We start from the raw sequence: 15105 nt of genomic DNA, 5'->3' as shown, positions 1-15105 counted from the left end.
TGGGGGTATGACGGGTGAGGGCTGTTTTTTGTTTTATTCAATTTTTTCATTGCATCAACAAAATGCCAGAGCAACTGAGAGCTGAGTAGTTAATTAGCTAACTGGTTGAATCTGGCTACTGTGGCCCCAGTTCAGTTCAGTTGGCTATAAATACAGGCCTGTTTAGTGCAGCTAAGGCAAACAGACTGTATCTAGGAAACTGAATGCAGACTTGGAGTTTGTGAGTTGGGGAGCTCAGTGAAGGTGGGGGCAAGGAGGTGTCTGTTTCTTTTTTTTATCTTTCTCACTCTGTAGGAATTGGTCCTTGCTCTACCATAGGGAAAGGAGCTAACTGGTGAGTATTTGGTGAGTAGCTAAGGTCTATTCTATTCCTAAGGTTTAAAATGATGTACAAATTGGTGGTAAAGTTAATAAAATGTATAAAAAAGCAACATAAATAAGTGTACAATATAACTAAGTAATTATTTAAAACACATTAAGGATTGCAGGACAGTTAGTGTGTCAATGCTGCAGCATGTGGGAGCTCCGGGATAACATTGTGATCCAAAGACATGTGGAGTAAGTGTTTGCGGCTTGCGGAACTTCAGTTCATCAGTTCAGAGTCATTGAGCTGGAGGCTGGGCTGCAGACTCTGGGATACATCAGGGAGGGGGAAAGTTACCTGAATGATTTCTACCAAGAGGCAGTCACATCACTTACGATAAGGTCTTCTGATTTGGTCAGTGGTTCGGGACAGGAGAGTGTGACTGCGAGTAAGTCAGGTAAGGGGACCCAGAGGGCAGGAGTGGAGGAGCCTCTGCAATTGTCCAATAGGTTTGAGGTTCTCTCAGCTTGTTTGGATGCAGAATTCATAGAATGCTTTTGAGGTAGTTTCTTAGGGCAGCATGTTCTGGAACACACCAGAGAGCAGGTTATATTAGGCATGGTATTGTTTAATGTGACAGGATTATTTAATGACCTCAGAGCGAAGGCACCCCAAGGTAGCAGCGACCACAATATGATTGAATTTTACATCCAGTATGAAAGGAGAAGAGTGAGTCTAAGACTAGTATTTGAAACTTATAAGGGCAACTATGTGGGCATGAAAGCTGAGCTAGCTGAAGTTAACTGGGATACTACACCAGGGGATAGATCAGTAGAGAAGCAGTGACATTTAAGGGGCTTTTTCAGAAAATTCAGAATAAGTATATTCCTATTATAAAGACAAATCCTCAAGGGAAGACCCACCATCCATAGTTAACTGAAGAAGTTAGGGATAGCATCAAACTTAAGGAAAAAGCACATAACTGTGCAAAGCTGAGTGGTTGGTCAGAATTTAAAGAACAACAGAGAATGACTAAAAGGTTAATCAGGAGAAAGAAATTAGAATATGAGAGGAAGCTAGCTAGAAATATAAAAATGGACAGCAAGAGTTTCTACAGGAATTTAAACAGGAAAAGAATAGGTGAAGTGAGTGTTGATCCTCCAGAGAGTGAGAACAGGGGGTTAATAGTTGATAATAGTTGTTTGGTAGTACAGAACTTCAGTATTGCTAAAAAATGAGACATATATAAGCTTTTCGTCTTACACTCATCAGGACACTTGCAAGACTACCAATATAAGGGGAAGACGACAATTTATACTCCATGTGCAGAGAGTGCAAATTGGTTGGCAAGTGGCATTGCCATGGAGAATGCACCACTGATGGTGACTGACAGTTAACTGTCAAACATTGTTTGAAATTTAAGCCAGGCAGCTTGACCCTAATTGGTCAAGGCATTGCCCTGAGGAATGAGTCAGTGAATGGCTGTCACTTATTTTGTTTAACTAAAACAGGTGCGATGTATGTACATGTTCTTTCTGTCTGCAAAGAAGAGGGCCCTGTGTACTAATATATGTAGCTTCCAGTACACACAACTGCGCCACACTGTGAGCTCGACTGACGATCTGAAATTTGTTGTCAATGTAATTCTTAGCACGTTGAGCATTATTTCGCAAATATTGTCCAATCGCAGAATCACATCTAATGTTGGACACTGTGTTTTGAATTTTGCAAGCACAGGCTGGTTGAGCATAATCTGTACCTTGCCTGTTGCAACAGCATCTGGGACATGCTGTTTGACACAATCTGCCAGTCTTTGGGACATATGGCCTACATACTTCACATCACACTGGCACTGAAATTCATATACCACATTATTTATTTATGTGATAAGCAAAATGTCTTTTTGACTTGACAACAGCATTCTGTTAGTGGCGAATACTACTCGTGTTGCTACTGCATAATAGTAGCGTGAAACAACTAGCTTCATCTGCTGCTCAAAGTTTTGAGATACCTTGCCCCTCCAGGGTTATCTAAGGTAGACTAGCTGAAAGTGACAGTCTTAAACCCGTTCATGAGCTTGCGTGATACACAGTGTGAAATGATCTGATCAGGGTAGCCATTATCCTGCAGGATGCCTTTGATGTGCCCTATTTCAGCATCAAGCTTGCATGGTAAGCAAATGGCGCGGGGCCTATTTACAAGTTTGCCGATCAGGCCAATCTTATAGCGCCTGGAATTGTAAGAATCCCATTCACGTATATTGACCAGTGAAGATAGGCTTGCAGTAGAGTGTGGTAGGTTTCTCAACTAGTACATCAAGGAAGAGGAGTTCATTTGACTGCTCCATTTCATAGATGAATTTGAATGCAGGATGAAGCCCATTAAGACATGTAAGGAAATTGTCACATGCAGCTGCGGATTTAAATATGGCAAATGTATCATCCGCATATTGGAAATATGCGAGAGATAGGCGGTTATGTGTCATTCCATCGGTGACATGTTTCTCATGGAACCCAACAAAGATGTTTGTTAGAGCTGGTTCTAGGGGGGATCTCATGGCAACACCACCTATTTGGGCATACATGGTGTCATTAAAATCGAAATCAACTGTTCGAGTTGCCGAGTTCATAAGTTCAATAAATATTGATTCACGCAATGGTGGCGGGCCTAAATCGCCATTATATAGTGTTGCAGTGCAAATATCTATGGCTTCCTTAAGCCAAACATTGGTGAGTAGGCTAGCAATGTCAAAGGAGCACATGGACATAGCATTGCCATCGATATGCAAGTCCTGTATGGCCTTTGCAAAGGTGAAGGAATCCTTCGCCATGTATGTGGAAAACTTGCTTAAAACTGGTTGTAACAATTCGCCCAGCCATATTGCACAGAATCGGTCATAGATAAGATGGGGCATAGAGGGACATCGCTTTTGAGTATCTTGGGCAGCCCATACATACGTGGACACTGCAAACTGTGAGGACGAGCCCTGCTATATATATCATGCGCAGCTCATAGCTCTTACACAAGCCCATGCAAGAGCTTTTTTTAGCTTGCTCTCGAGCAAGGCTGCCCAGTCATTTTGAGTGGCAGGTCCAATGGATATGAATTTGGACCTGTCATTAAGAATGGCGTGCATTTTGTTGATATAGTCACATTTGTTAAGGATGACTACTCCCATCCCTTTGTCAGGTTTACTGATGTATATACCCGGGTTGGTCTTAAGGCCTTGCAATGCTGTAAGACATCCGCATTGCATATGAAAGTCGGACAGGTCGGTCAGCATCCCGCAATATGCGTGCGCTAGATTAGCTAGGCGCACTTTCAAGGGTTCAGTGCCTTCAGTGGACGCTGGTTTGTAGCAGGATATTCGGGAGTAGAGTTCAAATTCAGCTAATTAGAGTTCTTTGAAGGAGTAACATGTGGATAAATGGGAGCCTGTAGCCGTACTGTACTTGGATTTCCAGAAGGCATTTGATAAGGTGCCACGCCAAAGGTTATTGTTGAAAATAAAAGCTCATGGTGTAGGGGGTAACATAATTGCCTAGATGGAGGATTGGCTGACTGGCCGAAAACAGAATATGCATAAATGGGTCTTTGTCTGATTGGCAGGATGTGACTAGTGGAGTCCCACAGGAGTCTGTCCAGGGGCCTCAACTTTTTACAATTTACATCAATGACTTAGATGAGGTGAGCGAAGGCTAAATTTTAGTGGTAGCTAAATTTTCAGACAACACAAAAATAGGCAGGAAAGTATTTGTGAAGAAGACATAAGGAGTTTGAAGACAGATATAGATAAGTTGAGTGAGTAGGCAAAAATCTGGCAGATGGAGTATAATGTGGGAAAATGCGAAGTTGTTCACTTTGGCAGGAAGAATAAAAAAGCAGAGTATTACTTAAATGGAGAACAACTGCAGAATTCCAAGGTGTAGAAGGATCTAGGTGTTCTAGTGCATGAGTCACAAAAAGTTAGCATTTAGTTACAGCATGTAATCAAGAAGGCTAATGGAATAATATTTTATTACGAGAGGAATTGAACATAAAAGTAAGGATGTTATGCTTCAGTTATACAGGGCACTGGTGAGACCACATCTCGAATACTGAGTGGAGTTTTGGTCTCCTTATTTAAGGAAGGATGTAAAAGCATTGGAGGTGGTTCAGATGAGGTTTACTAGATTGATACCTGGACTGAGCGGGTTGTCTTATGAAGATAGGTTGGACAGGCTGGGCTGGTTTCCACTGGAGTTTAGAAGAGTGAAGGTTGACTTGATTGAAGTATATACGATCCTAGATGGTCTTGACAAGGTGAACATGGGAAGAATGTTTCCTTTTGTGAGTGAGTCCAGAACTAGGGGTCACTGTTTTAAAATTAGGGCTCGCCCTTATAGGACAGAGATGAGGAGAATTTTTTTCTCTCAGAGGGTTGTGCGCCTTTGGAGCTCTCTGCCTCCGAAGACGGTGGAATTGGGGTCATTGAATATTTTTAACGCAGAGGTAGATAGATTCTTGTTAGGCAAGGGAATCAAAGATTATCGGCGGTAGATGGGAATGTAGAACGTAAAACACAAGCAGATCAGCCATGATCTTATTGAATGGCAGAGGAGGCTCAAGGGGCTGAATGGCCTACATCTGCTCCTATTTTGTATACTTGTATGAGGCCGGCCGTTCTGACAGCCCACCTCTGCACCAATCAGCCTCCGAGCTCTTTCCGGAGGTGTCGGCCATGACTCCCATTTTCACCCGCTCCCCCTCCCAGAGTGAAAATCCAAACTTCCGGGACACTTTCTTCTGGGTCAGGTTTGCAGAGCCAGGGATTGCCCTGACTCTGTGATCCCGACCCAGGAGCAAAAATTCAGGCCTAAGTATTTCCTCAGGACTGATCCTGCCCGCCTTTATAAACGCACCAGGTGTGCAGCGAACAATCTGGTTTTCCACTGCTCTTCTAGCAAAGTCAGGGCAATGGTGCAGGAACAGCTCCAAGTAAATTCCCATCCTAGCTTTTTCAAATCTTCCTTTAACTTTCTATTTATGTTTGCCTTGATCAATTAATTCAAATGAACTCATGTCATCATCCGCTTTACCTCATATGGGACCAAATCAATTTATTTTGGTTCAGTCTCTTTCTTTGTGATGTGGGTACCTGTTTCCATCTTTCAAAACTTCTTAGCCATTTAGCCAGAAGCCTGGATATGCAAAATTATAATTTTCTAAGGATTTTATTCAAGAGGATGTTACTTTGGCAGGATTCATAGCATGAAATTATCAACAGTATACTCTTTAATATTTTGTTAAACCTTTCTATATCCAGGTCACAATTGCCACATGCTGAACACACACGGATAAGTTGAGTTCTTACTGCAATATATTCAAATTTTCACCAATTTCTTGCTAAAGTACTTCTTATTGCAAGCTGAATTCACTGGTGTATTTTCATGGACACCCATGCTGGAAATGTCCTGTGCTGCTGAAAGTGCCACAGCATCAGGATTTCCTGATAGCCCTCATTTAAATCCAGAGAGCAGATGTTGGACACTGATGTAAGCATTTTCTGGGGTGGAAGATCAGGATGATTATGAGTAATTAGGGCCTTAATAGGCAGTAGCACTATTAAACTGATGGGTACAATCGAAGCTCCTTGATAGAATTTTTTTGTCTGAGGAATTGGTTTAGAAGTTTAACTTCAACACCTCCAGATGACTTGGTAAATTTTTAATTCAATATACACATGCTAGATGCTATGATTTGTTTGTCAGCAGTTTTTATGTTCTTAAAGTCTCCATCACCTATGAATGAATTTGTGCAGCTGTGCCATGGTTGAGCATAATAACAGTCTGGTGCACCTATAGTTTGCCTTAAAGGGAGCTGGTAAAAGAGAAGCAGTTAATCAATACACTAAGTGGAGGAACAGGGATAGACAATGAGTGTGAGTTTGAAGAATGATAATGCACAGGAGAAGGAAGAGGCATTGGTTCAACTTTAAGGCTTCTTTTTTATTCCAGGTATCATGAAGCAGTTGTACAGTCAAGGGGAGGGGCAATTCCTGCCCTGTGGTAGGGAAATGGGTATTTGTGCCTCGGTAAAGGCCTAGGCAAATTACTTTAACAGCTACCAATGAGTTTTGTGGTTGACTCTACTTGTCTGTCTCCAATAAGCCACATTCAAAAGGAAAGATAACACAGTACTAAAAACAACCTCCATCACTAAGTATAAAATCTCAACAACATAATGCAATAAGTACAGAAATAATAATTTGATTTTTAAAAAATCAAATATAAAGACCTAGCTTGGCAATACTAGCATTTCCCTTAAGACTAATAGAATCTAGAAAGTAGCTCAGGAATCAGTTGGGGCCTGAATTTTATGAGAGAAGTTTGCCTGTGAACTACACCCAACAATAATAAGAGATTTGTATGTAAAGCACTGTGACATCTATTTACATTGCTGCTTGCGCTTTTATTGTAGACAACAGAAAAGTGATATCCAGGAGTAAAATGGGAACAAATGAATTGTGTCAATTTTTCCTCTGCATGGCATCCATTTTTACACCTATTTGTAAAACGTTCTAAGATTTTGATCCAGCGACAGTGAAGACACGACGATACATTTACAAGTCAGGATGGTGAGTGGCTTGGAGGGGATCTTCCAGGTGGTGGTGGCCCTTCATTCACTGGCTTATTCTCACACTGATGCATTTAACAACTGAGGTATAAGTGGGGTGAGCTTTGTTTCATTGGCTTCATTCCGTGAGTATTTGCTAAACAATGTTATCATTCAGTTGCTTTCATGTTACAACAAGCTTTTAAAAATGATTTGATTGTTTCTTTTTCCAAATTCTAAGATTCAAAATTTAGATTTTACATTTAGATTTTCATTAACATGAAGTCCTGTGTGAATTGTTTTGTGAATTCACAGGACTAAGAGCTGTGTCCACATTTTTTTAACAGGTGCAGGCTTTTTTGATGGTAAAAGCCTAGCGCTTTAAAAAGTTACAACTTGATTTTTTTTTAAAGATACCCTTTGTTTTAATGGGAGGAGCCAGCACACAATCTATGGGACTTCCTGTCAGTTCACATTTGGTCACAACGGAAGGCTAACACCACCAAGAAATCAAATGCTGAGGAAGAAATAAACCAGTGGTGATAATCCCACAAGTGTGGTATAAACCAAGGGAGACAGTGGTGGTGACATCATGTCACAGTCTGTTACAGGTCACAGTACAAATCTAAAATATGTTATTTGTCAATCTGAAAGAGGAAGGAACCAACCCCATGTTGTGGTTTGTGGATTACTAAGTCATCGCACTTTCCAGTTTAGCTCTGTATTACTGTTAGTGTTTTAATATTCCATTAATACAGTTGAGCAAAAGCAATCATTTGATCCTTAATCGATCAGTGAGCAAAACCTTACTTCATTTCTAAATCAACTCATGATCACTAAGCAACAAGAAGTATTCATCTACCCCTTGAATCTATTCTCAGTTTGTCTGAGTTGCCTGGAACAAGCAGTTAGCCAAAAAGAAATGCTTGCTTCTGGAGCAATGATCATTGAATTCCAGAGATCAATAAATACCTTTGATCAATTTAAATTTGGTTACTAAATTACTGCAACAAAACAAATTAAACTTGGCCTTTTATTTGTTTCCTGTGGTGAAATGAAATATTGGGATAATAATGAATTAAAATTTTACAATGGCACACTGCATAACTTCCCCTTGTATTTTGCTATTGTATATGCCTGCGTGCATCCATGTCTGTATTTGTGTGCATGCGCGCATTCATGTTTATGTAAGCATATCTATATGTGTGCACTGTGCACTCTGCATTCTAAAAATTGTTTATAACTCATGAAGATGGCAAAAAGATGTGAAAACAAACTCAACATATGGAGCTATCAGTAGAAAAAGCAGACCTGGTTTCAGCAGCTTCCTATCACTCTGTCTCCATTATAATATTTTCTTTTTTGTTTTTATCCTCAGCCAACTTTCTCCCAAAGACATTGGGGTCCATTTTGGCTTAGTACTGATCTGCTTATCCATACAAATGGGTGTGGTTGTGAAACAATGCTTTGTTAAAAGCATGCTGGTGATGTATTGACTGAGGCCCACGCGATGCAATTTTTGAAGGAGACTCAATTGATGAGTGCTTTCATCTAAGACAGGCATAAACCGCAACCATTTTTATAATTGGAGTCATTTGATATCTTTAGGACTCTAACGTTGTTTTGGTCCCTTACTCGGCAGAGCACACGCTACATGCACTCTACAGTGCAGCTGAATGTATAGCGGCCCAACTAGCTGACGTTAAAGACTACTGGAGACCATTCTGAAAATGTTGAAAGTAAGTTTTTAAAGATTTTTCTGTGACTAGAAGCAGCATGAATGCTCATAATCAAAATTGACTAAAGGTGGTGCGCTAACCAGGGGTGATCAACATATTTAATGAACATATCTAAACGGTGTCAGCCTTAGCTCTTTGGTAGAGCACTCACCTCTGAGTCTGAAAGTTGTGGATTCCAGTACTACTCAGCTGACACTGCAGTATAGCACTAAGGGTTTTGGTTAAATTCATTCACTTATTGCTCATTTCTAACTGCCCATGTTCAGAGGCTAGACCAGATAAGGATGGCAGATTTCCTTCCTTAAAGGACATTAGTGAACCAGATGGGTTTTCATGGTTATCATAATACTTTTAATCACAGATTTTTTATTAGATTCAATTTTGAGTTTGAAATTTCACCATCTGCTATGGTGGGATTCAAACCCAGTTCCCAAGGCATTCTCTAGAACACTAGTCCACCGACAATACCACTATGCCACCACCTCCCCGTAGGGGAGGCAGTGTCAGGGTATAGCTATCCCTCATTTAACACTCCAAATGTGTTCCTAAAGAACAGCATGCTAAACAAAAATCACTTTTCCATTTGAAAGTATGTAATAAAGGTGGGTTATGTTCCTAACCTGTAATTTTTATAATAAATACCCTTTTGGTTGCCATGAACCTAACTAGCACAAAAATCCTCTAGCTAACTCTTAATAACTTATTAACTCTTAATAACTGACAGTACTAACTCTTTCAACTTACTTCCTGCTCGCTGCACCTTGCCTCCAGCTCGCCGCCTCTCCTGACTCTCAAGTTTGCTGCCTCTCTGGCTCACTGCTTCACCCTCCGACCCTCACTCTCACTGCTTCACTCCTCAACCCTCACACTCACTGCTTCCCACCCCAATCCTCACACTCTCTCCCTCCCATTCGCATATCTGCCCACTCATCCCCCTCACCATTCCTCTCCTGAGCCCTCGCTCACAATGAGGGTTCGGGAGAGGGAAGCAGTGAGCAGGAGGGTCCAGGAGGGAAATGATGAATGGGAGGGTCAGTGCGTGGCAGGGCCAACGGAGAGGGGTGGCCAGCAGCGGTTTGTTTTTAAAAAAAGACCTAGTAATCACACAAAAACAAAAATGGTTCCAGTGCTATTGGGGAATGCCCCTAATTTAACCACCGTGCTAAAATAGAAACACACTACTACAACATGCTTAAAATGGGAGATACCTGTATTTCATTTGCATGAGGCATTAAACTCTGCTTTCTCAGGACGATGTACAAAATCCCATGATACCATCAAAGAAGAGCAAGAGAGTTCTCTTAGTGTGTAGACCAAAATTTGTCTCTTAACCAACACCACTCATTTATCTTATTGCAAACTGACTGCCTCATGTCCCATCAGCACTTCAAAAGTAATTAATTAGCTGCGAAGTGCTTGAGATGTCTTGAGGATGTGAAAAGTACTGTAAAGTTCAAACTCTCTTGTTCTATATAGCAGAATGAGGAGTCAATGGTAGCAATTTTCAATTTAGCCAAACAATTTTGCGGAGCAATTGTGAGTGCCGAACCACTCCTACTGCAGCTGATCAAATAATAAAATAATGAAAGAGACAGTGATAGAGTGCAGAGAAAGGGGAGGGATGGAAATACATATAATGCTCTTCATAATAAATGTAATACAAATTCTGAACTATTTAGAGTATAGAAATGTAAATCATCATGTTCTATGTATAAATAAATTAGATATACTAAGTATTATAATGTAAGCCTTGGCCCAGCATTAGTACGCATGCTTCTGAGTCAGAAGGCTGTGCGTCCAAGACTTACTACAAAAACCTGAGCACAAAATCTATGCTGACACTTCAGTACACTACTAAAGAAGTGCTGCATTGTCCAAGGTGTTGTCTCCTGTATAAAATGTTAAACTGAGGTTCTCCTTCCCTTCTCAGGTGGGCCTAAAAGAACTTGTGGCACTATTAAAAAAGAACTGATGAATTCTCCCAGTGCCTTGATTAAACACTAATGCCTCAATCAACACCAAAAAATAGATGATCTGGTCATTTAATTCATTGCTGCTTGTGGGATCTGCTATGCACAAATTCACTACTGTGTTTTCTACAACAGTCACTATATTTCAGAAGTACTTCATTGGTTGTGAAGTGCATTGGATAGTAAAAATATAAGAACATCAGAAATAGGAGCAGGAGTAGAACATACAGCCCAACGAGTCTGCTCCAGCATTCAAGATGATCATGGCTGACCTTGGGTTTCAACACCACTTTCCCACCTGTTCCCATATCCCTTGATTCTCTGAGAGACAAAAATCTGTCTACCCCAGCCTTATCTATATTTAATGAAGGAAGATCCAGAACCCTCTGGGGAGCAGAATTCCAAAGTTCAAAACCCTCTGAGTGAAGAAATTTCTTCTCACCTCAGACCTAAATCACCTCCTTATCATGAAACTGTGCCCTTGGATTCTAGGTGCCCCTGCCAAGGAAAACACCCTCTCAATGTCTATCCTGTCAAGCCCCCTCAGAATCTTCTATGTTTCAATAAGATCCATCTCTCATTTTTCTAAACTCCAGGGAGTAAGGAATGAATTTACTCACCTTCTCATCAGAGGACAACCCTCTCATCCCAGGACCAATCTAGTGAATCGTTGTGCTGCCTCCTATATCTTCCCTTAAATATGCAGACCAAAGCTGCAGAAACTATTCCAAGTGTGATCTCACAAAAACCCTGTACAATTGTGGAAAGACGTCCTTATTCTTGTTCTCCAATCCTCTTGCAATAAAGGCCAATATGCCATTTGTCTTCCACATTGCTTTCTGTACCCACATGCAAACATTCTGGGTGGAATTTTATGGCCCATTTGCAGTGGGGGGGGCGGGCCGTAAAATGTGGCGAGCCATTCGAAAGTCCATTGACTTCGCCAGAACCGTAAAATCCCACTGGCATAAAATTCCACTATTGTAAGGGTGGCCGAGTTGCTACTATTAATGGTAGAGTTGATCTGCAGATACTTCTTGGGCGCAGTGCATCTTGTAGATGGTACACACTGTTGCTACTGTGCGTCAGTGGTGGAGGGAGTGAATGTTTGTGGATGTGGTGCCAATCAAGCGGGCTGCTTTGTCCTGAATGGTGTCAAACTTCTTGAGTGTTGTGGGAGCTGCACTCATCCAGGCAAATGGACAGTATTCCAACACACTCCTGACTTGTGCCTTATAGATGGTGGACAGGCTTTGGGGAGTCAGGGAGTGAGATTCCTAGCCTCTGACCTGCTCATGTAGCTGCAGTATTTATATGGCTAGTCCAGTTCAGTTTCTGGTCAATGGTAAGCCTCAGGATGTTGATACTGGGGAATTCAGTGATGGTAATGCCATTGAACATCAAGTGGCAATGGTTAGATTCTCTCTTGTTGGAGATGGTCACGAATGTCCTCACTTTTGACCTTATGATGGAAGGAAGGCCATTGATGAAGCAGCTGAAAATGGTTGGGCTGAGGACACTACTCTAAGGAACACCTGCAGTTTAGTCCTGGAGCTGAGATGACTGACCTCCAACAACCACAACCATTTTCTTTTGTGCTAGGTATGACTCCAACCAGTGAAGTTTTCCCCCGGTTCCCATTGACTCCAGTTTTACTAAGGCTCCTTGATGCCACACTGGGTCAAATGCTGCCTTTATGTCAAGGGCAGTCACTCTCACCTCACCTCTGCAGTTCAGCTCTTTTGTCCATGTTTGAACCAACGTTGTAATGAGGTCAGGAGCTGAGTGGCCCTGGTGGAACACAAACTGGGCATCAGTGAGCAGGTTATTGCTAAGCAAGTGCCTTGATAGCACTGTTGATGACCCCTTTCATTACTTTACTGATGATGGAGAGTAGACTGATGGGGCGGTAATTGGCCGTGTTGCATTTGTCCTGCTTTTTGTGTATAGGACATACCTGGGCAATTTTCCACATAGCCCGGTAGATGCCAGTGATGTAGCTGTACTGGAACAGCTTGGCTAGGGGCATGGCAAGTTCTGGAGCACAAGTCTTTATTACTATTGCTGGAATATTGTCAGGGCCTTTGCAGTTTCCAGTGTTTTCAATCCTGTAATGATAAAGAAAGCATGCTAGCTTGATTGCCAAGGAATCGACAGTTAACTTTTTCATGCCTGCCTTGAATGTTTGAACTGCCCTTTCAGCCAATCCGTTTGGGGAAGGATGGTACAGTGCAGTTTTTACATGAGTAGTGCCCTTGAGGCTGATAAACCGTTGAAACTCAGCACTTGTAAATATTGTGCCGTTTTTGGAAATGACTATTTCTGGTATTTCATGAATGGCAAAACTCTGACGTAGTTTCTCAATGTAGTGGCTGACGTTGGTGACGCCACCTCACATATGTCCAACCTTTTTGAAATGGCATCGACCATGAGCAGAAATATTGTTCCCAGGAAAGGTCCAACGCAGTCAATGTGTAACTGCACCCAGGGTCTACCCAGCCACTCCCATGGGTGTAATGGAGCTGCTGCTGGCAACTTTTGCAGTTGCTGACATTGCACACAGTGCTTTACTAAACTCTCTATTACGCCATCCATCCCAGGCCACCGTAAATAGCTGTGTGCTATGGTCTTTATTCAGGAAAAATCCTTGATGTGAACTGTGTAGTTCAATTAAAAGTGGCTCCCTTGCCTTTGGAGGAACTATCACTCATGTTCCCCACAATAAGATGCCATCCTGGCTGGTTATTTCATGTCTTCTGTTGACGTACGGTTTAATTTCATCAGATACGAGCTTCTGTGACCAACCATGTAGCACTTGTTCTCGTACTTCAGATAAGGCTGGGTCTCAGCTAATCACTCTCATGATCTATCGAGTGCATACCAGCAAGGAATCTAAGAAATTTAACAGTAAGACAAGTTCTTGTGGAACTGGGACATGTTAATCATTTTCCTGTAAAGGCAAACGAGTAAGGGCATCGGCGTTTGCAATTTGATTGCCAGGCCTATGTACGAAAGTGTATTCACATGCTGCCTGAATTAAAGCACTATTAGCACTTCTGTATCTTCTTTCCACATGCCTTCTTGTTTCTAGTGCAGACTTTAATCTCGACCGTCTTTTTGACTTCACTGTTAGCCTGACTTCGCTCAGATGCAAGCTCAAATTGTCTGACCTTAGTGGCTCAGTTTCCCAAAATTTCATTATCTGTCTTCTCTTTGGGAAATTCTGTAACTTTTGCTTCCAAAGCCTCTTTGGCTTCATTTAGCTGATTCCTCAGCTCTTCCATCTCTTTTTTGTATTTGTTTTCCGCCTCCTGGAAAATTGAACACTGTTGTGTCTTCTCTGCCAACTCATTCTTCAGTTTGTTCAAAGAAGTGCTGAGTTCTTTCTGTTTCTCTTCATACTTTCCCAGAGGTACAAACTCTGACTTGAAGGCATCTTGTAGCATGTGAAGGTCTTTCAACAAATTTTCTTTTTCTTTGCAAAGGTTGCTCACCTTGTCTCGAACTCTGTCATCAAGGAAGATCGCTTCGAGTTTCTTCTGCTATTCTTCCAGGTTTTGGCTTAAGACAGCCAGCATTTCTTCAGGTTGTTGAGCCCTTACACACTCCTTTTTCAAATCAGGAATGCTTCCAGCTTCCTTTTGGAATCTCAGTGGCCAATCATGGTAGATTTCCCTTAGCCAGTTTAGAAGGCTTGGTCCTCTGCCTCTCAATACCAACACTAGTAGCTTTGCTGATTTGCTTCCATAATGGACAGTAACTCTGCTTATGCCTTTTACTTGAATGTCTTCACCAGTATATGTTTTGAGTTTGGCATCTGTTTCTTCTAAACATAATTGATGTTCACCATTATTCAAATATCTGTAGGTATGTTTCCCAAGTACTGTAGTGGAAGCTCCCATGTCCACTTCCATTCTAACAGGTTTGCCATTTACTTTCACTGTGACAAATATTGGTTCTGTCTTTCCAACTTTCAGATTAAACAAGGAGTAAATGTCTGAATTTGTTGTTTCAGGCTTTTCTATATTGTAGATTTCATTAGGCTACTTCTTTTGTTTACAAGCCTGCTTGAATCTTTCCTTGCATTGCCTCATCATATGTCCATTTCTGTGACAATAGTAGCATTCGACTTTTTTAAATTGCCAATCACTAAATGACTGCTTGTTTCCACTTCTATTAAAATTATTCTTTGATTTCGCTGCTAAGTTATTTTTCTTTATTCTTCGGCTTGCAGGGATTGTTTCCTGCTTCTTGGCAGAGTCTTGCTTTTTCGTGCTCTTTTCAACTGGGGTTTCCTGCCCGATGTGGAGGGTGGCGCCATTTTGCACACCCTGTATTGCTTTTGAATCTCTTCCTGCATTTTCCATGGCCAGCGCTATCTCTAGCGCCTTCTTGAAATCCAGATTCACTTCGGACAATAATCTTTTCTGAATAGTGTCCTCATTCACACCACACGTTAAACAATCTCTGAGCATGTCATTTAGAGTTGTACTCAACT

Source organism: Cetorhinus maximus, chromosome 3, assembly GCF_964194155.1.
Source record: "Cetorhinus maximus chromosome 3, sCetMax3.hap1.1, whole genome shotgun sequence".
Lineage (NCBI taxonomy): Eukaryota > Metazoa > Chordata > Chondrichthyes > Lamniformes > Cetorhinidae > Cetorhinus > Cetorhinus maximus.
Note: the sequence above shows the minus strand (reverse complement) of the source record.